At 49.9% G+C, this 16,322-nt stretch overlaps 1 protein-coding gene across 1 annotated transcript in view; it reads left to right on the forward strand.

The window, feature by feature from the left end:
- LOC147712743 (polymeric immunoglobulin receptor-like) overlaps positions 1-16,322 on the forward strand; it is a 260,657-nt gene that overhangs the window by 29,427 nt on the left and 214,908 nt on the right. The gene's annotated exons all lie outside the window — the stretch shown is intronic.

The raw sequence follows: 16,322 nt of genomic DNA on the forward strand, positions 1-16,322 counted from the left end.
TCTGACAGCTCCATCAGAACCTACTATATTTATAATCCAGTTTCTCAACACGCAAATAAAGAAAAAGAGAAGTTCCTAAGTTTCAGACACGACAAAGTGTGTAAATAGAAACTGAGACGGGCATGATTCCTGCTTCCCGCTCTTTGTTCTTGCTACCACCCGCTTCAGTGAAGAGATTCGAATTTTGTCCACGATGTCAAAGCCTGACACGCCGCATGATCCAGTCCCCTCAGTCTGGGCATAGGCAGAAGTCAGATGTAATCACTGGGCCCTTGTGATCATTCATTCTGCTCACTAAACTGGGGCAAGTCGAGAGTTTCGTGAAATTCCTCACATTTTTCATTGACCAATTATGCATCTTTTTTTCCTCGCAGAATCTGGTTCAAGCTGTAAAAGTCTCACAAAAGGGCATTTTCTGTTCAGACCAGTCTTGATTCAGTATCTTCTTTGACTTTAATATGCAGTGATATCCTTGCACGATATATCCCTTTGAGATACCGGCAAAGCGTTTTGAGCAAATTGTGTAATTCTGAATAATGTTCGAAATATGTGATTTTGCACACCCTGAGCGGTTCCTCTACCCAGACGGCTAGGCAGCTGGGTCCATCTCCACGGACAGACAGAGTCCTGCAGGGCAAGGCTCCCTTCTCTCCCCTCTCAGCAGGAAGGCAGCTCACAAGACCAATTGCAGTTCCCCAGCTTCTTCCAGCAAGGCTTGCAGAAAACCGATGATGTCCGCTCACCTTCAAGCCACAGGTTATTAGCGATACCAGCCCTGGCACTGAGGCAGTATACTCCTCAGGCAGTGGAAACACTTGATTTGGGGAGTTTGGGATATACTTTTCTATGTTATTGGCAGGAAGGGCATCTGAATCAAAAATGTGGGTTTAGAAACTGGATTGGCGTGGTTTCCTCTGCTACTTCATTTTTCCTCTACAGCTCTGACATGTTCTTTGTGCAGGGCAATAGCTCTTCACAGGAGATAACGTGAAGCACTGCACTTGGCTCTCATCAGCCTTTTAGGAGGTGTCTCTCAAAGGAAAACAAAGGACTTAGCCTCTTCCCAGAAATGTAACTTTCACTAGTACTTGACTCTGCTGACTGTCTCCCATTCTCTTACAATTAGCACAATGCCAGTACTCAGTGAGGACTAATCAGCAATGCCTTGCTGAACATGGATAAGGCAGTCCTGGCTCCATCATTCCATACATGTACTCAAGTGTCACAACGTCCTCAGGAGTTCAGACAATGCATTCTTAGATTATAAGGATGCACCTGGTAGCTTGTCTGATGGGACCAAGGTTCTCAAATGCAGCTAGCTCTGTGTCATTCGAGGGTTGACAAGACATATGTTCTGGACTAGCACACCCCTTGCTTGTGTCCAAACTGTTGATGTTATCATTTCATTTGATTCCCCTCTATTGTGGCCAGCTTATACCTGGAGATTGAGTCACTCTGGCAGAAAATCATAAAAATGATCAAAAACTGGGACACAATAGGCCAAGTCTTTGCCAGAATGGGATTTGGTAGTATAGGTCATAACTTTCCTAAAATACAGCCTACCCTGCACCTGAAAGAAAGGGGATACAAGATGATCTGTGCTGCACTCACATTCACTCTGGGCTTCTTCCGAGGGACGGAGCTATCAATAGTTCAGCAAGTGCAGTAGCACCAGTGGTGTAAGAGGCCATGTGGACCTCGATTTTAATTGTTTTTGCTACCAAACTATGAACGAAGGGCTCATTTATCTTGCTTGCTTTAGGGCCTATAGTATCTTTGCTGCACCATGCTTCTTCCTTCTGCCCCACTCAACTGTCCATCATGCTTGTGCTAGGGCCAATGGGAGCTTGTGAACCATCCCACCTGCCTTTGAAAATATGAATTGTGTTAACATTTAGAGTTAAGTGTTTTCAGGCAGGTCCGTACACCACTTCTGCCAATATTGCTATAATTGCAAATAGAACAGTGAAATGTGAATGGCTTCGCCTTGACCTTGATCCTAGGAGTCAAATCCACTTGATGCCATGCCACTAAATGCATTAGGTAAAACAATAAATTGATGAACGTGTGAAGTTGGGTTTGGCAAATCCAAAACAATATATTGTTTAGAACATTTTTAAACCTGTTTCCCCACCAGTAATCTCCACTTCAGAAAGAAATGCCTTTTGCACTCAATAAGAGATGGTTTCTTTAGGCCAAGTCAAGGCAGTGAACCTCTGCCACCAGAAATCAGAAACTTAAAATAGGTGCATGACGTTACTTCTGCCTGAAACATGTCATAATTTTAAAAAAGCACTAAGCGTATAGCTGCACAATATGTTTATTATGCAGGCTTTAATCACACATGGGTCAAATCAGGAACCAATTGCAGTGTCATGCCCTCACGTTTTGCCCTCATTTTAACACTAGATGCTCGTTTTCTGACTCTTGCTGCGCCCTGGGTTTTTCTAACCAGACCCAGGGCATGTGGTTTGTGTAAAAAGTACATTGTAATTAGGTACAATTACAATGGCAATGATAGACCCCTGTAAGTCCCTAGTGTATAATAAGGTAAGGGGATTTCAAAACTACCTATAAGTCCCTAGTATATAACAGCGCAGGGAGGTTTCAAGGCCCAGTAGATTTCATGCACTAATGTGTGCACTACTGTGGAGCCTGCTGTCATTTTGAAAGTCAGCCCTGCCTTACAGGCTGCTTTTATATCGCAGTTATATGCAAATTCGACTTTCGATTTAAGAGTACTTCCAAATTCTCAAACTACCTTATTGTTACATACAAGTCACCCCTAAGGAGATCCTTGGGTGCCTCACGGTAGGGTGTCATGTAACTATAAGCAGGGACATTATAAAATATGGTTTGAAAGCCCTGGTGAGGGAAAAACTACAATTCTGTTTTCCCCATTGTGGTGAATGGCTTCATAGGCTAATATTGAGACATTTTAAACACACCCAAGATGGACGCCCGGTGAGTAGCTCCTTGCCAGACATTGCCTTTTTGGCTAAAATCCCCAGATTCCGACCTCCTACGCGAATAAACCTACTCACCTGGGTTTCCTTTCTCAACTGCGGTCCTCGATGCTCCATTCCTGCGCCTCTGGGCATGAGATTCTCATCAGAATTTGCACTTGAGACTTTCTCCCGCGGAGTTCCAGGACCAGGGTGGCCGATGTCCGTTGGAGCCGCTCTGTTCAGCTAAAGGGGAGTCTGGCCCAGGTATCTCGCTGCGGCCGACACCTACACAGTTGGGCATCAGGCTCAGCTCCCCTCTCAACTCTGCTACTCGTCTTCCTCCTCCCCCACCTTCCTCTCTGAAGTCCCTGGTGACCAACATTCGGCGGAACCCTATACAACGCTGCTGAGGCCTCTCTGATCTCTTCGGATGGCCGCTGAGGAACTGGGCGGAGGTTCTACCCTCCCGACTCTCCCCCTGCCACAGAGCTTGGTTACCGCTGCCTTTCCATTCAGTTACCTCACCTACTGCGCCTACCGCAAGTCAACTGGGACAATTTGGTATTTAGCGGAGGTAAGAACTATCGGCACTGCTCTGCGTGGCGTTCTGAGCCTGTCACTCTCCCATCCATGCCTGAGAAGCGCCCATGCTGGCTCCAACTTTGCTGCCTCCTGTTCTCTTGACCTATTGCCTTGGCTCCCACAACAGTTCCCCCCGGGATCTTCAGACAATGGCTCGGACACCGCTGCCTAGAACATTTGCACATGTACACGGCACAGCTCCGACTCGAAAATAGACTGCCCCCCCTCCCAGACTATTTGGCTCCTTTCCCTATCTAGTGCCTCTCCATATAATCAGCTACTATTTTCCTTTTTCCTCTTGACTTAGCCTCCCTGGCTTCTGGACTTGGACCCATATGCTCCCCACCATTTTGGCACTATTTTCCACTGCCCCACCCTACCCCTGATCTGCCATTTAAGCAGTCCCTGTCCCATCCTCTGTCCCCTCTTGTCTCCTGCTGGGCGACATCGCGATTGTCTTTCGCTCACCACAGACCTGCTCCTCATTTTTCTGTTTTTGTTGACAACTCTGGTGCCTTTTCCGTTTTTGTTTCCCTCTCACCTTTCTGTCCTTATCTGCTTTCCTTACCCTTTCCTTTCTTTGCTCTTTTCTTCCCCTGCACTTTAGGCTGTTTCTTGCTGATGCTTAACCTTTGCTTTTACTGTTATTCCTCTTGTTGTTTGTTGCCTCATCATGCGTCTTCTCATTGCCATTCTCAAGTATTCTCATATCCTTAACTTGCGCTCTTTTTTTTCTATTGTGTAACATTGTGTAATTGTTTTGTAACTTTGTGTAACTTGGTTTGTGCTGATATTCTGTAAAGCCCTCTGATACCTTCGAGTCTAGCCAGCGCTATATAAAACTCAAAATAAATAAATAAATAAGTATAAATATTGACAGTAGCCACTTAAAAACATACTTAAAGGTATCTAATTAATAGTTGAGATAAAACCAACAACTTGCCACAGGTTTATAATAAACATTACAGAAAATAAGTTATTACACTTTCTTTTTGGTGAGCCAAACTCCAGCTCTCCAGCTGCCCTCTCTTGACTGTCCAGCCTTTACCAGACTGAGCCAGAACTGCTTGATGAGGTGAGAAGTGTCATGTCAATGGATTTCCTGCTGGTGGCGGACTTTAGCTGCAGAAGCCAAAAGGCAGGAAGAGTTGGTTTAGCCAGATCTAACCTTAAAGGAGAAGAATTCTCCATTTTGGATTTTGGGAGAATGGTGCTTTCTGGGACAAGAATATGCCACACTTTGAGGAAGTTGTCACACACCTGGGTGGCACCCTGCATCCCATTGGTCAGGAGTGCCCACCTCCCACCTTGAGGCCCAGAAACTGTGAATAAATATGGGAGAGTTGCATAGCTCCTAAGCTCCTAAGACCTGCTGCCTGAAACTACAAGGAGAGGAATGACTGCCCTGCTGGAATCTGAATCTGCACCCCAAGGACTGCACTCTGAAGGACTGCACCTGCTGCAAAATCTGGCACCCCAGCCCTGAGGTCATTGCCTTGCTTCAAGAAAGATTAAGGATAAAACTCCCTGCAAGCTACAGGTAAACAGAGCCTACCTATCATCTCTACCAAGAGTCCTCATCCTGGAGTGCGTCCAGTGGTCTTTTAATGATTTCCCCAGGTGCATTGTGGGAATTGTAGTCCAGCCATCACAAAGACAATCAAGGAGATTCCAGACCCTTGGATTTGTGTTTTGGACACTTCGAACCCCCATGAGGAAATTCAGGAAGGAGTTCCAGATGTTTTGTGAAGTTTGGGATTTTTTTTGTCAAAAAGCTCCATAAGGTAACTGACAACCATCTACCTTCAACCGTGACCCAGTCTAGATTTGAAGTATGTCCCATTGAAAGCTCAAGACTTCCAGGATTTGACTGAGGCCCGTGAAAAAGCAATCCAATGACATTGCACCGAAATCAGCTTGCTAGATGGGACCGCTCGACGTCAAGAGAAAAATCCTCCAGAAAAGTTTTTAAGTCCGAAGATAAATGTGCAACCGATCCACCCACTTGGTGTATCTGTCCAGGATTTCATCATGGTCGGCCTCAAACTTTGACTTTGTCTCGTTCAAGCACGACCAGATATTCCAAAGTGACGCTATGTGTTTTTAAGCACTAGAAAGTGTTTATTCTTTACAAATTCATATCTCTGGATCCGTACATTGGATTTTTGTCATTTTGATGCCTATTTGTTCATAATAATATGATCTAGTTTCATAATTTGGTGTTGGATTTTTAATGCGTATTGTGTCCTACTTATTTAATGTATTGGTGTTTTTAAATGCTTTACACTCCTATCTCCTAAGTTAAGCCTGACTGCTCGTTGTCAGCTACCAAAGGTTGAGCAAGGGAACAATTTTTTGAGAACCTAACTGAACTTTTTATTCTGTTTGTTGCCTTATTACTTGTGGTAAGTCATTACTTATAACTACTAATAAACCACTTTACAACATAACATAATCCGATTATAGGGTTTTCTACATTTTGCAAAATTTCTGTTTTTGTCATGCTGTGCACCTAATTTTTCCCAGAGGAAATTTTATACCAGTAGGAAATATTTTGTGAGAATTGTAAAACTGGAATACGAGGCCTAGCCACATGTGCTGCACTAGCAACATTCATGACATTATCTTCAAAATTGTATAGGCAATGCTTTGAAAAATTATCTCACCAGGCTTTTGTATGAAAGGGCATACCTTCAACAAACATTTCATGCCGACGATTGCCCAAGCGAAATACCTGTAATCCTGTGTGAATAACACATATTATGTTCAGAAAGCCTTCTAAAATGTTACCCATCTGGGGCGGAGCTTGCACGCCACGAAGATGGCCGCTTGAGCGAAACTCTCTGTGCCACCAATAAGCCATCCTGCATTTAACCTGCATCTGAGCTGCGATGTAGCCATGACTTGGACTGCTGCTAGTGTTTGAAGGGCACCTGAATGTTACGAGCTGCCTCAGACCCTTGAACTCCTACGCTCTGCCGAGCAAACGGATGCGGTCTACTTCGGCCCTGTGAGCAGCTGGAAGCCCCGGCCTGTCGTTGATGAGGTGGGGCCGCCTGCGATACTGCAGTTGATTCACTGCCAATTGCTCCCAATGCTGGGGCGGAGGCAGCAAACTGGATTGTGCTGGGGCTGGCTGAAGTGGGATTTGGTCGCTGGAAGAGGTCACTTAAAGTAGTCCCTGGAACTTGTGGTGTCGGGACTGCGCTGGAGGCATTGGCGCACTGTCAAGGGGCCTGCCGTGAAGCCTACATAGCGACCTGCCCAAGTAATAGCGCCTTGCTGGTAGAGGCTGCGGAGTCCATGATTGGTGGCGGCAACTCCCCGGAGTAAGCGGACATGGAGAGCTACGCAATCCTGTCATCTGAGGTGCAGTGAGCACCCTCAAGGGCTGGTGACTGTGGAGTAAGCACGGCTGGAGCACCGGCCATTTTGACTGCCTGCTGGTGCTGAGGACCACATGGGAGACATTGTGGCTCCTGGTGAGTCATTGGGAGCTGCTGGTCGGGTGATTCTGCGAGCGCGGGAGAGAGGCGGAGATCTGCCAGCACCTGGGTCCCAACTGGTGCTGGTGGCATACATGTACAACTGCCTTGCTGTAAAGGCTGAGACGCTGGAGCAGTGCGGAGTCCTGACTGGTGCTACCGGTAGCAGGAGAGCCCTTCATTACTTGTCCTAGGGGAAGGTTGGACTTGCACCCCTGTAGGGGCCCCACTGGAAGTGGAAGTGTGCATACAGCGTTTAAGGAAAGAAATACTCCTCTTTGGAAAGGGTGCCGTGCAGTGGCGCATGCCTTACGGACTGGCTAGGAACGCAGGCTAGAGCCCTGGATTTATCCCTGCTAGGATTACTCATATTGACTAACCTGGGTGGCTAAGGTGTCTACATGGGCTGACTGGCAGTCTTGATGGGGGAACCCATGACAGGCCCTAGGAATGGCGGTGAGCTTGTGAAGTAAGAAACCACCACCCGCCGTTTGACAGCACACCGATCAGAGGCTGTGGTTGAAACTATAGGCAGGGCCTAGCAGGACTGCACTTATTGGAAGCTACCTGCCTCAGTATTTGGTGGATTTATGCACTGGCCATTGCTGCGAGCTGACCACGATGGGCAGAGTTGACAAAACCCAGCCTAAATTCACATTCGGCCATAGGAAGACGTAAGTGTGGGATAACGCCTCTGACGATGGGGAAAATGTGCAGGTTCAGGTCCGGATGGACAGAATGTCTGAGTGACTGGATAAGCACACAGAAAGGCTAGACATAACAGAACGCAGAGTAACTGAGGTGGAGGAGGCGCAGACAGCAATGGACACTGACCACAAGCACATGAGGAGAGTGCTGCAGGTGCTGCAAGAAAAGGTGGAGGACTTGGAACTTTGTTCCCGACGCAACAGCTTGAGGATTACGGGCCTTCTTGAATCAACTCAGACTGGCAACATAGAAAAATGAGTTGAGAAACTTCTGGTAACCCTCCTCGGCGGTGAAACGTTCTCCCCTATGTTTGTGGTGGAAAAAGCTCCCCAATCCTTGGGCCCTTGCCCTGTTCCAGGAGCTCCCTCACGACCGATACTTGTGAGACTGCTGAACTATCGGGACAGAGACTCGGCATTGACAGCTGCCAGAGGCAAACAAACACTACAGTATGAGAGTTCCACCATCTCTTTGTACCCTGATTTCACACCACAAGTGCAAAAAGCGTGCAGACAGTTCACGCTACTGAAGCGCCAGCTATGCAATCAACATATAGACTATGCTATGCTCTATCCCGCTAGCTTGCGTGTGAACCGGCAGGGATACACGCGCATCTTCACAGACCTGAAGGCATTGCAGAAGGCCCTGAAGGAGTGGTCCAAGGAGTTGCTTAACAGTCCATAGCGCAGGGCCTTGGAGGGAGCTGTTGGAGGTCAACTAGACCATCAAGACTGATCTCACGCCCACACGATAGAGATAAGAGCACTGCTGCTGGGGGGGTGTAGAGCAGAAACAGTATTGGTGTAGAGAAGAAACAGTATTGATACACGTGTAAACAGTATTGATACAACAATATTGATACAGTATTGATACGACAGTATTGATTCACATGTGTCCCTGGGATAGACTGAGTTAAAATGAACTGGAGTACACAGCATGATGGGCTGTAATACAGTGTACATTGTAATATGACATGATTCGGGTGGGAATACAGTGCATGTGTATTCTGAATAACCAGGTCATGGGATATTGATGGCTAATTTGCACTACATGGCAGATGCACTATTGTTGCTGAATGGCGGGCAGTGTAAGAACAGTGTCTATTTGGAACGAATAGCCCTGCCAGGCGAGCAACATCCGCCCACGAGTGAATCACACTATGGGGAACTTATTGGGGGAGTAGGGGTTGAGTGTTTATCTTATGTTGTTTTGAATTGCTGACCATCCTGAGGGTACAGGGGAAGTTACTGGGGGATTTTTTGTCAGGGTACACTTGGGGTAGGCCTGGCGTGAGTGGGCGGAGGGTGGGATATTAGACTTGAAAAGAGTGGCATAACATATGTCCTATTCATGAATACACACAGTGAGCATACACTCTATCTATTACACAGCTTGGTTCGGTGGGACAGACATGATACACCCCATGACAGACTCCGGTATATCCCGCAGTGACGTACCTATTGACACACTCCGAGCACTCATGTGGAATGTCCGAGGGCATAATGACCACAGGAAGCTTCGTAAAGTCCTGGCATACTTGACGAGGCACAACATATATATAGCGCTGCTGCAGGAGACACATCTCCCTCTCAATCGCAGCTTGCAGCGTAGTAGAGGCTTACAGGGTAAGGAACATATGGCAGGCTTTACCGCTCACGCACGTGGGGTACTTACTTGGGAGAATCCTAGGTCTGCTCTAACACTCAATCAATCAATCAATGACACTTATAAAGCGCGCTACATACCCGTAGGGTCTCAAGGCGCTGGGGGGCGGGGGGAGGGGGTGCCGCTACTGCTCGAACAGCCAGGTCTTCAGCTTCTTCCTGAAGAAGAGGTGGTCTTGAGTCAGGCGCAGGTCGGTCGGGAGGGAGTTCCAGGTCTTGGCGGCCAGGTAGGAGAAGGACCTTCCTCCTGTAGTCGCTCTTCGGATGCGGGGGACGGCGGCGAGGGCGTGGTTGGCTGATCGGAGGTGGCGTTTGGGAGCGTAGAAGTTGACTCGGCTGTTGAGGTAGCTCGGGCCTTGGTCGTGTAGGGCTTTGTGTGCGTGGGTGAGGAGGCAGAAGGTGATTCTTTTGTTGACGGGGAGCCAGTGAAGGTCTCTCAGATGTCCGGAGATGTGGCTGGTTCGTGGGATGTCGAGGATGAGTCTGGCTGAGGCGTTCTGAATCCGCTGGAGTCTCTTCTGGACTTTGGCGGTGGTACCGGCGTAGAGGGCGTTGCCGTAGTCCAGTCGGCTGGTGACGAGGGCCTGGGTGACGGTCTTCCTGGTCTCGGTGGGGATCCACCAGAAGATCTTCCGTAGCATGCGTAGGATGTTGAAGCACGCCGAGGAGACGTTGTTGACTTGCCTGGTCATGGAGAGGGAGGAGTCCAGGATGAAGCCCAGGTTGCGTGCATGGTCTGTCGGTTTGGGTGCGGTGCCCAGGGCGGGAGGCCACCAGGAGTCGTCCCAGGCGGAGGGTGAGGGGCCCAGGATGAGGACCTCCGTCTTGTCCGAGTTCAGTTTCAGGCGGCTGGTCGTCATCCACTCGGCTACCTCTTTCATCGTCGGCGTAGGAGATTATGCTGAGGTTGTGTTTGCGTACGATGGCCGCGAGGGGGCTCATGTAGACGTTGAAGAGGGTGGGGCTCAGAGATGACCCTTGAGGGACGCCGCAGATGACTTCGGAGGCCTCTGACTTGTACGGTGGTAGGCGGACTCTCTGTGTTCTTCCGTCGAGGAAGGAGATGATCCATTCCAGCGCCTTGTCCTGGATTCCGATGTTGCTGAGGCGCCGTACTAGGGTGCGGTGGCAGACCGCGTCGAATGCCGCGGAGAGGTCTAGGAGGATGAGGGCCGCTGTTTCTCCATTGTCCATCAGGGCTCGGATGTCATCGGTGGCGGCGATGAGGGCGGTCCCGGTGCTGTGATTGGCTCGGAAGCCGGACTGTGAGGGGTCGAGGGATCCGTTCGTCTCGAGGAAGGCGGCCATCTGCTTGTTGACGGTCTTCTCGATGACTTTGGCTGGAAACGGGAGGAGCGAGATGGGGCGGTAGTTCTTGAGGTCGGTGGGGTCCGCTGTTGGTTTCTTGAGTAGAGCGCTGAGTTCGGCGTGTTTCCAGCTCTCAGGGAAGATGGTGGTGTCGAAGGATGTGTTGATGATGTCTCGCAGGTGGGGTGCGATGACAGCGTCGGCCTTGTTGAAGACGTGGTGAGGGCAGGGGTCGGTCGGTGATCCGGAGTGGATGGAGTTCATCGTGCGGATGGTGTCTTCGGTGCTGATCGGGGTCCAGGCGTGGAGGGTGGTGGTGGGGGGTGGTTGTTCGGTCATTGTGTGCGTTGGTTGGTTGTAGAAGCTGTTGTGTATGTCCGCGATCTTGTTGTGGAAGTATGAAGCGAGGGAGTTGCAGAGGTCTTGCGATGGGGTGTCGGTTCCTTTCTCCAGGCTTTCTCGAGGGCTCGGCAGTTCTTCTTGGAGCTCTTGAGTTCGTCGGTGAACCATGGAGCCTTCTTGCTGCCGGGTCTGCTAGGCGGGGTCCTCAGTGGGGCGAGTTCGTCCGCCCAGTTGCTGATCCACTTCGTGAGGTTGTCGGCGGCCTGGCTGGGGTTCGCTGAGCTGGCAGGAGGGTGCTGGCTCAGGGAGGTGGCGAGCTGGTCTGCTGTGATCTTGTTCCAGCTTCTGTGGGCGGCCTGTTGCTGGTGTTGGTGGGTCGTCGTTCTCTGGAAGGTGAAGTGGACGCAGCTGTGGTCCGTCCATTGAAGCTCTGTGGTGTGGCTGAAGTCGATGTCTGTGCTGGAAGAGAAGACTGCGTCGAGTGTGTGTCCGGCGAGGTGGGTGGGGGTGGACACCAGTTGCTTGAGTCCCAGGTTGGCGAGGTTGTCGAGCAGGGTGCTGGTGTTGCGGTCGTTGTTGTTCTCTAGATGGAAGTTGAGGTCTCCCAGGAGGATGTAGTCAGCGGAGGGGAGGGCATGCGGGCTGACGAAGTCGGTGATGTCCTCGCTGAATTGTGTGCGTGGTCCAGGGGGTCGGTAGATCAGGGTGCCTCTGAGGGTGGTGTTCGGGTTGGTGTGGATCTGGAAATGCAGGTGTTCGGCGCTGGTCAGGGTGTTGTCGGTGCTGGTCGTGAGACGGATGGTGTTCCTGTGGATGATGGCGATGCCTCCTCCCATCTGGTTGGCGTTTCGGTCCCTCCGGACGATCTTGTAGCCCTCTGGGATAGCGATGGCGATGTCGGGAGCTGAAAAGGCGTTCATCCAGGTCTCCGTGAGGAAGGCAACGTCAGGGGCTGTGGCGTCTAGGAGGTTCCAGAGTTCGATGGCGTGTCTGTGGACGGAGCGGGTGTTGAGCAGGATGCACTTGCGGTGGGTGCTGCTGGTGTTCGACTTGGCGGGTGCTGGTGCGAGGCTGGTCCGGATGCAGGAGAACTTGCAGGCGTGGCAGCTGAAAGGTCCGTGGGTACGTCGTGGAGTGGCTTGGTGGCATTCTGGGAGTCGGCCGGAGTTGAGTGCGGTGAGGGTGGTGGCGGAGTACGTCAGGCGGGTCGGTCGGGGTCTTCGGGGGCCAGGGGTCCTGGCGCTGGACGCGATCCGGTCGCGGACGGGCGTAGACGGGCTTACCTTTGGCGCGCCTTCGGCGCACAATCGGCGCGCCCGCTGCGCGTGACCGCTGCGCGTTCGCACGGTCGCCATTTAAAGGCGAAGTGCGCGGGTGGGCGGAGCAGCTGGGAGGCGGGGAGGGAACAGAAGAGAAAAGGGGCGGGGCTAATGGCGGTGGCGGGAAGCGGGAGCGGGGAGGGAGAGCGGGGGGCGGCGAGGTAGGCGGGCTAACAGGAAGGAGACAAGCACAAATGCACAAATGGAGGGCAAAACACGAAGAAGAAAAGGTACAAAAAATACAGGCAACAATACAGGTCAAAACGGAGGCAAAACAGTTAACAAACGATCATACGGCATACAAAGAAAACAAGCACAAATTACGGTCAAAAACCGGCGAAAACCAAAGGGGAGCGCTCAAGGCGGCAGCGAGGCCGGCGCTGAGGCAGAAGGCAGGCACTGGGGCACACGCAGCAGCTGGTGGCCGTGCGGCGCGGGGGGACACGGATAGTGAGGCTCGCTTTCGGATATCCTGGTGCAGAGGGAGGGGAATGGATCTACTCATAGTCAACATTTATGGCCCAAATTTTTACAACCCTGATTTATATACAGCACTGTCAGACGCAGTCGGCTTGAGAGGTGAAGGGCTGCTGCTTTGGGGAGGGGATCTCAATTTAGTCAGGAACCCATGGCGGGATAGATCGGGGGCCGGAGAGGCATATCACAGTGGCTAAAGCAGTAGACAGCGCAATTCTAACTTTTGACTTGTGCGATGTGTGGCTCCAAAGGATCCCGGGCAAAGGGGGATTTACGCATTATTCTGCCAATCATGACCTGCATACCCGAATAGATTACTGGCTGGCAGCCAGGCAGTTAAATGAGAGAGTACGGGCCTGTGAGGTGCTTCCTCGTACACTTTCGGATCATTCCCCATTACTGTTAGTGCTTGACATCCCCAGAAAGGCTATCCCACCTTTCACTTGACTGAAGCAATTGAAACGTGCTTTGAGACTATTGTGTGATCGGTAGATAGCGTTCAGGTTGTATGGGAGGTGTTTAAAGTATACATCCACAGTGTTACTATGACCAAGCACCCAGGTGTTCTTCGCGCGATACACAAACAACTCACTGACTTAGAACAGAAACTAGCGACCTTATTAAAACGCCTTCAGGCTGGTTCAGATAATGAAACTGCGCAGGAAATGAAATTCTTAGTGGGGGAATATCACAAAACCATGGCTGCTGAACTAAAGCACCTCTTTAAATACGCCACAGCCCGCATATATGGAGAGAGCAAGCAACCAGGTGTGTTCTTAGATCTGCTCAAAAAGCGGCGGGAACAAACAGTAGTGACAGAGATCAGATCGACGGAGGGCGACACCCTTACTGAGGAGGCAGCGATTGTGGGCAGGTTTAGACAATACTACTCTGAGCTCTACGCTACTCGTAGCGGAGCTACTGAGGAGGAAATTTTGGACTACCTCACACATATAAAGCTACCATGGCTCATGAATACCCATCATGAATTTCTTATGAGACATGTTGAAAAGGGGGAAATTCTCTTGGCACTATCGAACATGAAAGCGGATAGTGCGCCTGGAGTAGATGGCCTCACTGTTACCTATTGCAAGGGAGTCCTGGACTTATTGGTGCCACAGCTAGCTACACTTTTTGATGATATGTGCATACTGGGAACTATGCCGCCCACGATGAAGGAAGCGATTATTGTTACCAGCCTGAAACCGGGTAAGCTTCGGGAAGACTGCACTTCTTACCGCCCGCTCTCAGTGCTTAGTGTTGATACGAAAATATTTGCAAAGATCCTGGCAAACCGGTTGGTCCCTTTAATTCCGCTATTGGTAGTTCTGGAACAGGCGGGATTCGTACCGGGCAGGAACCTGACCTATATCCTCTGCACAGTGTTCGGCACTCTACAACACACTCAACCGGAGACACAGGCGATAGCCGTATTTCTCGACATGGAGAAAGCTTCTGACTCTGTTGAATGGCCCTTTATGAGACATGTTTTAAATAGGATGGACTTGGGGCTGGTCTTTCTTCAATTATTAGGAGTACTGTATAGCGCTCGCAAAGCCAGAATTACAATATGTAACCTAGTGACAGACTCTATATTTATCACTAGAGGTACACAACAGGGTTGCTCTCTGTCTCTGATATTGTATGCGCTGGTGGCCGAACCCTTAGCCTGCGAGCTCAGAGAATATCATAGATACAAGGGCATTAGGTTCCTGGGCTATGAATTAATTGTCTCCACCTATGCGGACGATACACTTTTATACATTAGAGACCCTGAAAGTAACCTTTTTCCGGTTCTGCATGAAGTGATACATTTCGGGACAGTGTCTGGACTACGGGTCAACTGGTCAAAATCCATCATATTTCCACTTACGCAGGCCATGACACCATTCGAACCAGACTACCCATTGCAATGGTCAACGGAAGCCGTGACATACTTAGGTATAAGGGTGCATACCAATTCAGAAGTTGTATGTAGAGAAAACTATGGAGTAGCAATCAGTAAATTAGAGGATGAGGTGGACTGTTGGATTAAGTTACCTCTATCCTTGATGGGCAGAATCTCCATTATGAAAATGGTGGTATTGCCTCGTTTCTTGTCTTGTCTCTTCCTTTTTTCCAATGTTCCCATGGTTCTCCCTTGCTCATTCTTTCGTCGGCTTACAACGCTGATGGTGAAGTGGGCCTAGGCAGGCAAACAAGTGCGTGTCAGATAGCAGATTCTTACCCTGACATACCACATGGGGGGCTGGGTGCGCCCCACTTTGACCTATATTACAGGGCAGCGCTGAGTGCGCATGCATACCACTGGATGCACGGTATTCCGGACACCCCACACCTTCGAATAGAAACGGTAGTGGCTGGCCCCTCTCCCTGCCGGTTTTGATGTTTGTGATTGCTGATTGAAGGGCGGGATATTGGATTCCATCAATGCGACAACGCAGGTTTGGCACTATCTATTACAGCTACAGGCGGGTGCCATTCTCTACTCCCCACACGCATCGCTAGATTGGAGTCGCTGGCTACCCCCGTGCAGGAATAGGGGGTGATGCGTGCGCTTAATTTGCTTGGAGCATGGACTGTAGGTGACCTATTTGATGATGGTATCGCAAAGAGCTGGGGAGACCTGGTGATGGGTGATGATACACCCACTATTCTTACACAATTCCAATTCCACAGAACGTGACAAGCGATGCTGCACATTTTAGGGGACAATTTGCTGGAACCACCTTAGCTACCTGCCTTGTCCTACGTCATAGAGGCGAAGTCGCCATCCAGAATAGTGTCCCAAATCTATAAACTATCCATGGCATATAGAGAAAATCACTATACTAAAGCCTGATTAGCTTGGCAAAGAGACTTGGGTCGGGACATAGAGAACACTATGTGGGCTTACTGCTGTACCAGCACAAAACGCATTTCATTGAACGGTAGACATAGATTGATGCACTTTAAGTATCTAAATAGGGTCTATTACACCCCAGAGAGATTGCACAGATATGGCTTACGTGAAGAGTCGACCTGTGAACGCTGCAATAAGCAGACAGCTGATTTCCTGCACCTGACCTGGACATGCCCGGGTATATCCAACTTTTGGGACCAGGTATTTAGGGATTTGGGACAGGTGGCAGAATTGACACTCAATCCGGAGCCCGCTCTTTCACTGTTGGGCTGCTCTAAACAGATACCTAAGGGAATGCACCGGCTGGTTGACATGGGATTGCTATTAACCAAACGCAGGGTGGCGATTTGTTGGTCACCAGTTCCGACACCCACGATTGCCCAGTGGTCACGGGATATGCTATATTTGAGCACTCAAACAGAAATTTTAGCGAATTTCTCCGGCCACGGTGCAGACCTAAAATCTTCTGGGAACTGTACAAGACCTATCTAGTAACCAAGGCGGGGGCATTGTTGCTGCAGAAAGGGACTCACAGGAACTGGCTGGGACTACTCCTGACACATAGTTTCTTCCATGCTTGACCTGGG

The sequence above is a fragment of the Lissotriton vulgaris genome, chromosome 5, assembly GCF_964263255.1.
Source record: "Lissotriton vulgaris chromosome 5, aLisVul1.2, whole genome shotgun sequence".
In the NCBI taxonomy this organism is placed as follows: domain Eukaryota; kingdom Metazoa; phylum Chordata; class Amphibia; order Caudata; family Salamandridae; genus Lissotriton; species Lissotriton vulgaris.